The following is a 6,864-nucleotide window of genomic DNA, read 5'->3' as shown; positions in this document are numbered from 1 at the left end:
ACATGGCAAGAAGGTGCAAGAGCAGTGTCATTTTGGCCTCAACCCCGAGGATCGATTCAAAAGGTCAAATAACAAGAAAAAATCATTACGGGAACATTTTAAAACATTTTCATATGAACCTTTGTAAATGCAATCAACCTGGGGAGACAAATGAAATATGTAACGATTTTTTTGGATTTGACCCCTGGTTCACTCCACCAGGGGGTGGGGCCTTCAGATCACAGTTGTCAAAATGGGGAAAAAAAGTTTCACTCATAATTTGATATTGGGTCATTCCTGGTGGAACTTTTTGTCGTCTTTAAACTTTTCTTTACGTGGGAGGCGGGGGATTTGCGATGGAGTGCCATCAACTTCTCTTCAGTTATAACGATTATTATTATGATGAAGGAAAGAGTCAAGATGAACTCTACCAGAGACAGGGTAACACACCTGAGCACTTTCTTTTTTAAAACACCACAACCTCCCACAATTTAAACTTTCCTCCCTCAAGACATCTCTGACTCCAAAGTATCTCTCCCTGGTTACTCCCTCCTTCTGGTATGACAGACCTGAACCTCGTCCTGGTGGAGGAGTTGCTCTCTTCATCAAAGACTCTATTCCTCACTCTCCATGCACTGCCCTCACTCCCCCACACCCCCAGGAATACCTCTGGCTAAGGCTTCCCCCCCACTCCCACCTCATGTTCATATGTGTACTGTACCGTGCAACAAACAGTGATGACTCCATTTACACCTCTTTCTGAAAACATGGACCAACTTCTATGTTCTATCCAAACTCTCTCTTCCTCATATGTGGTGACTTCAATTGTCATCATGCCAGTTGGCTAGGTGTGAGTACCTCTCTCACCTGTCATGGCACTACAGCAAAAGCTTTCTGTCACTCATTGGGATTGACTCAATCGGTCAATTTCCAGATCCGGTTCTCAACCAATGGTACTCCATCTCTTCTGGATCTGATTTTGACAAATTTCACTGAAAATATCTGCTGCTCTTCCTCTGCTCCAATCGGTTCTTCTGTCCATGTGCTTAAAAAAGTGGACATCTCTCTGGCTGTTATCAGAGAACCACCTCACCGCCGTCGAGTCTGGCATTTCACTCAAGCCAACTGGCAGGGTCTCCAAGCAGCCATCAAGCTTCGAGAATGGTCTCCTATCACTACTTTCTCCAACATCAACTCATCCTGGGAATTCTTTCAAAGAAACTTGCTCTCCCTCATGCACATATTTATCCTCTCTCATATTCAGTTGTCCTACCCTTCCTCCCGCCCATGATTCACTGAAGTTTGTGGCGAGGCAGTTGTCCTGAAAGAACTTGCCTTTGCCTCATGGAAAGCAAATCCAACTGAGGGAAATCTCAGTTCCTTCCATAAAGTTACAAGTGTGGACAGTAGATAGATACAAGTGTGTATCTACCCTCACGAGAGCCAAAAAACAACATATTTCTAAGCTCATGTCTGAACTCTCAAACCTCTCTCCCTCCTCCAAATCCTGGTGGCATCTAATCAAATCTGTTTCTGGTGTATGTTTCCCTCCATCCCCTCCCTTACCTCAAATGGCTGCACTGCTGACACCACGCATGAAAAGGCTGAATGCCTAAACTCGGTGTTTGTATCGAAATATTGTGTCCAAAACCCATCGCTTTCTCAACCCACCTTACCCAGTCGCACCCAATTATCCCTGGACTCTGTGTCCATTTCTCCTGACAAAGTGGAGAGTTTGCTCTCAAACTTCGACTCAGATTCTGCAACCTGTTCAGACGGCATCAGCCCACGTAGCCTATAAACCTGCTCCTCTGCTCTTGCTATCCTCTCTCTGTTCGATTCACCCTCTCATTTGCTCAAGATCATCTGCCCTCTGCTTGAAAATCAGCAACCATTACTACCCTACATAAAAAAGGTACAAAAACAGATTCCTGCAACCACAGACCAATCAGCCTTCTCCCAATCATCAGCAACGCCATGGAATCCATCGTCGCTTCAGACATTAAATCCTTCCTCTTCTCCAATGGCCTGATTCCTGATCATCAATTTGGTTTCAGAACAGGTCACTCTACCCTGGATATGCTGCTTCTGCTCTCCCAACAATGGATAGAGGTCCTCAATGTCAGACATGAAATCAGAGCCATATCCCTCGACATATCGCGTGCTTTTGACACAGTCTGGCACCCTGGCCTGCTCACCAAATTCTCTTCCTATGGTATCCAAGGCCATCTCCACTCATGGCTTGCAGAGTTCCTCTTCTGTCGCAGACAGTGGCCCAAAATGGAGTTGTTTCATCCCCTCTTCCTCTCCAGGCTGGAGTTCCTCAAGGTAGCGTTCTGGGCCCTGTTCTTTTCGTGGTTTTCATCAATGATCTCTCTGACTCTCTGGAAAATCCTCTTTCTCACTTTGCTGATGACTCCACCTTCTGCCGTACCATCTGTCATCCCTCAGACCGGCAAGCAGCAGCTTCTTCGCTCACTGTAGATCTGGATAAAATCACAAACTGGTCCAACACGAGGAACATGCATTTCAATCCAGACAAATCTCACACTCTCACTATGTCTCTCTGAAAGGACCATTTGGAAAAAAACCCCATCCACTTTTTCAAAAATCCTCTGGAAGAAGTCCTTTCTTTCAAGCTTCTGGGTCTCACTATCTGCCATGATGTTTCCTGGGAAAGCCCCATTTCCAACCTGGCCTCCAAAGCCAGTCGCCGACTGGGAATCCTCCATCAGCAAAGTCCTTCCTTGACCCACCTGGGCTCCTGGCCACATACAAAGCTATTGTCCACAGCCTGATGGAGTACTGCTCTCCCATCTGGGCTGGTGCTCGTGCCTTCCACCTTTCTTGGCTTCATGCTGTGGAAACCAAGGCATTTCGGATCATTGGCATCTCCCGTGATGAAGCTGAGTCTTTGGGCCTCTCACTCTCTCACAGCAGGCAGGTCCGTGGTCTTTCTGTCTTCTACCATTTCCTCTCCGGTATCCCCCCCACCCCCCTTTGCTGTGTCTGAGATTTCTCTCCACCATATTTCCGCAGGGCTCTCAAGGTACACTAACAACCCCCTTCTGGTAAAACTACCAAAATCATGAATCACTGCTCACATTCACTCTTTCATTCCTCTTTTTTCCCGCCTTTGGAATAAACGTCCTCATTCTGTTCAATCCCATTCTTCCCCCCAGGCCTTCAAAACAGCTGTTCACCACCACCGATTATCATCCACATCCAAATCCTTGATCTTTTCTACCCCCGTTAATCCACCCCAAGCCCAGCTCCTTCAAATTCCCTACTTTCATTCCTGAAAGTCCCTGCTATGTCCATCTTGTATACCCCATGTTCCCTGCCCCCATCCCTCTCCCTTCCACAGATCTCCTCATGTCTCTGTTCCCCACTGTTTTGTCCTTCCCACTCCCACCCCTCTTGTCTCATGCCCCCTTGCTGTGCATTGTGTGTTCGCTGTCATACCAGCCTTAACAAGGTATACAAATTTTTTTTCCTTCTTTCGTACTCATCGTAAGCTTTACAGAACCTCCGCAGCAATGGGACGTGATGGGATTAGTGCATAAATCTTCGTCATCTTTTTTTCTTTCAAATTGTTTTACCTATCCTTTGGTAGGAGGCTGCATTCATCCTGGAAAGATACCAATGTTATTCCAATGAATAAGAAAGGTACCGAAACTCATCCCATCAGTTCCAGACTTGCCAAGCCTTCTCCCAATCATAATAGTCAGGCAGCTTAGGACCAGATTTGACAATGATGTGGACATTCTGGACAAAAGCACCAGTATTTTTCTACTTGCTACCCATTGCCAAAGCTTTCAATTTTTAATAGGAACCACTTCCTCAGCATATAGCATGGTGGCCATCTTGGATCTCCAAGATGGCCACCCTGTAAAAACCTAGAAGTACCAATATCTCGGCTTCCAAGTTACTTAGGCTCTCAATGTTGGTGTCTTAACATATATTTTCTGGGACACGGAATTCAATTATACCATTGAGAATATACAGTATGGCGTCCATATTGGATTTTCAAGATGACCACCATGTATCTCGGCTTCCAAGCCACTTTGGCTCTCAACCTTGGTGTCTAAACATACATTGAGTAGCATACGTGAGGGCATATGTCAGTGAAGATGCTTTGCTGATATCATACAACTCTGCACATGCATGGTTTTGGAACTAAATTGGCAATATCGGTTGATAATTTTGAAGCATTTTCTGTGTTTTATGTCTTTTCAGATAGACTAGCAGCATGGATTGGAACAAGTGTTTGATATGCCAAGAAAAGACTGTGGAGCCTATGAAATGTCCACTCAATGCAAAGGGAAGTGGGGACAAGTCAGAACCATACAGATCCTTTCTGAATAATGTCAGTGCTTTCAGAATCCTGGGCACACTACCAGTGGCTCTTCAATTTGGAAAAGACATGACTGTATGTGAACTGGTCCAAAATCAGGCTGCATGGCACAAATATTGTTATGTGAAGGTCAGCAAACAGAAGCTAGAGAGTGCTACTAAAAAGCGAGAGAGGGATGAAACCACAGCGGACAGTACATCTGGAGAGAAACGACCTCGGCGTCTGTCAATGATAAAAATGGCCTGTCTGTTTTGTCATGAAGCGGATGGACACCTCCATGAAGTCAGAACTCTTGGAGCTGATGAGAACATAAGACAGATGGCCTCAGAACTACATGACACAGAATTAATGGCTTGGATGGTAGGTGGAGATCTGGTTACACTTGATGCTAAATATCATCTAGAGCGCTTGACAACACTACGACATCGCTACCGATCACTGCTCAGGCAACATGAGGAAGATTCCTCTGGTTCTGCTGAAGAGAAAGTTATGAAAGCGAGAGCACTTGGGGAGCTCTTCACCCATGTAGAAAACTACGTGGAAGATGGAACCTTCCACTTCAAATTTTCAGTGCTGCATCAGCTATATGAAAACCATACCGTTGACCAGGGTGTTGAGAAGGAGGCTAACAGAACCGCTTCAAGGAGAAAGTTCTTGCGTACTTCCCACAAGCACAAGAGCAAAATGATGGCAAAAATAAGATTCTGGTTTTCCAATAAGGAATGCAGCAGATGCTAAAGCAGGCCATGGAATGTGACTATGAAAGTGATGCACGACTGCTTGCTAAAGCTGCCAAAATTGTGCGCAAAGAGATTGTCAACTCTAGAGGATTCCACTTCGATGGCATATTTCCCTCTGGATGTCAACATGGGTCAGTGCCCACTATTCTCAAAACCATGGTGTCTATGCTGTTGTATGGCGCTGACTTGAAAGATCAAGATTCAACAGACTCGCACGCAAACCTCACAATCTCGCAGACCATTCTCTTCAACTTTAAGAAACATGTGTTGCCTTCTGTCAAGTCTCCTCATTCCCTGAAAAGGGACCCACCATTGGCTCTGTACATTGGAATGAATATTCACATGGAGACCCGGTCTCAAAAGTTGATTACACAGCTCCATGACTTGGGTCTCAATGTAAGCTATGACAGAGTTCTTCAACTTGAGAGCCAGCTCACAAATTCTGGCTGTGAGAAATTTCAGAACAAAGGGGTTGTGATCCCAGCTCAATTTCTATGCAGGTTGTTCACTGTTGGAGAGGAACTTTTTGTATTCCTCTCCAACAAGATTTCCACCTTAGACTGCCCTGAAGACAAATAAATCATCATTACAACTAGTGCCACAGCCATTCTTCGAGGAACCGATCGTTCAATCATGCCATGACCTTTCAAAGACCAGGAAGAAGCAGACACCAGCCTGCTAATTCATGTGCAGGATGCTATACTGAATCGTTGTACCAACTGTCTGGTGCGCACGGTTGATACAGATGTAGTGGTTATCCTCATTGGCAAGTTCCATCATCTGATCACCTTGGGTCAAGATGGCCACCATGCTGAATACTGAGGAAGTGGTTCCTATTAAAAATTTAAAGCTTTGGCAATGGGGAGCACGTGAAAATTTTTCGGTGCTTTTGTCCGGAACACCACATTATTTTGCTAAGCTGCCTGACTATAAGGAAAGTTATAAAATATATATTTTTAATCAGATAGTCCATTACATAGATGACACACAAGTTGAAGTGCTATCCCTGTCTGATAATCTTGGTAAATAGGTAAATGGCATTTTTTTCTGGAACATTCTATTGAATGCAAGTCCCACACTCTCATAAGGATCAGCTCATGAATCCCCGAATCTATTTCTGTAGGCAGTTTCAGGTGAGGTGCAGTATCTGAAGCTCCTTGACAGAATGAGGCACAAACGGCGTTTAGCTTAACATAATGTATCTCCAAAGCTGGACTCGAAGACTACAAATAATCCCCTTACTGTTCATCAAAGAGCCAAATCCGTTCTGAATTATCCTTCAACTCATAACAGAGTATAAAAACTTCCCTTGAAGCAGCATGGAACAGTGTTCACCACTCGGAGCTTCTGCAGTTGGTTTGCCACTCTTTCTTGATGAAATTGAATTGAAGACCCTCCAAATAATTGACATCTCATGGCAAAAGTCTGAGTTTCGGGGTCTGCTTTTAGCCCACTATGGGCAGATTGGAAGCATTGCTGTCCCATAATACATCTCTTTTGGAATTGCTGCTCTTTCCCTGTCCATCCTCTGTCCCTCAAGAATGCAGGCATCCTTCTAGAAATGCTAGCTTTACTATACTCTGCTCACCCCCATACACTTACCTGCAGGTATAAGCTTCATGGGCATGTCTGTTCCTACATTAACATGTGCATTTATCATTAGAACTTTGTCACTGAATATGTTGTCTCATGCTCTTCACTGGCACTTAAACACAATTGTCTTTCCTGGCTCAGGGTCTCTCCCACACCTGCAGATCTGAGCTATACTCCCATATTTTCATGCAAATA

The 6,864-nt window shown here is 44.7% G+C and overlaps 1 pseudogene; it reads left to right on the top strand.

Moving 5' to 3' along the window:
• Positions 1-4,231: 4,231 nt before the first annotated feature.
• LOC147012618 (uncharacterized) lies at positions 4,232-5,655 on the top strand (annotated as a pseudogene).
• The last annotated feature ends 1,209 nt before the right edge of the window (positions 5,656-6,864 follow it).

The sequence above is a fragment of the Eptatretus burgeri genome, chromosome 14 (genome assembly GCF_056783735.1).
Source record: "Eptatretus burgeri isolate ZD-2024b chromosome 14, Ebu_testis_v1, whole genome shotgun sequence".
Lineage (NCBI taxonomy): Eukaryota > Metazoa > Chordata > Myxini > Myxiniformes > Myxinidae > Eptatretus > Eptatretus burgeri.
This window is presented reverse-complemented; position numbering and strand designations above follow the sequence as displayed.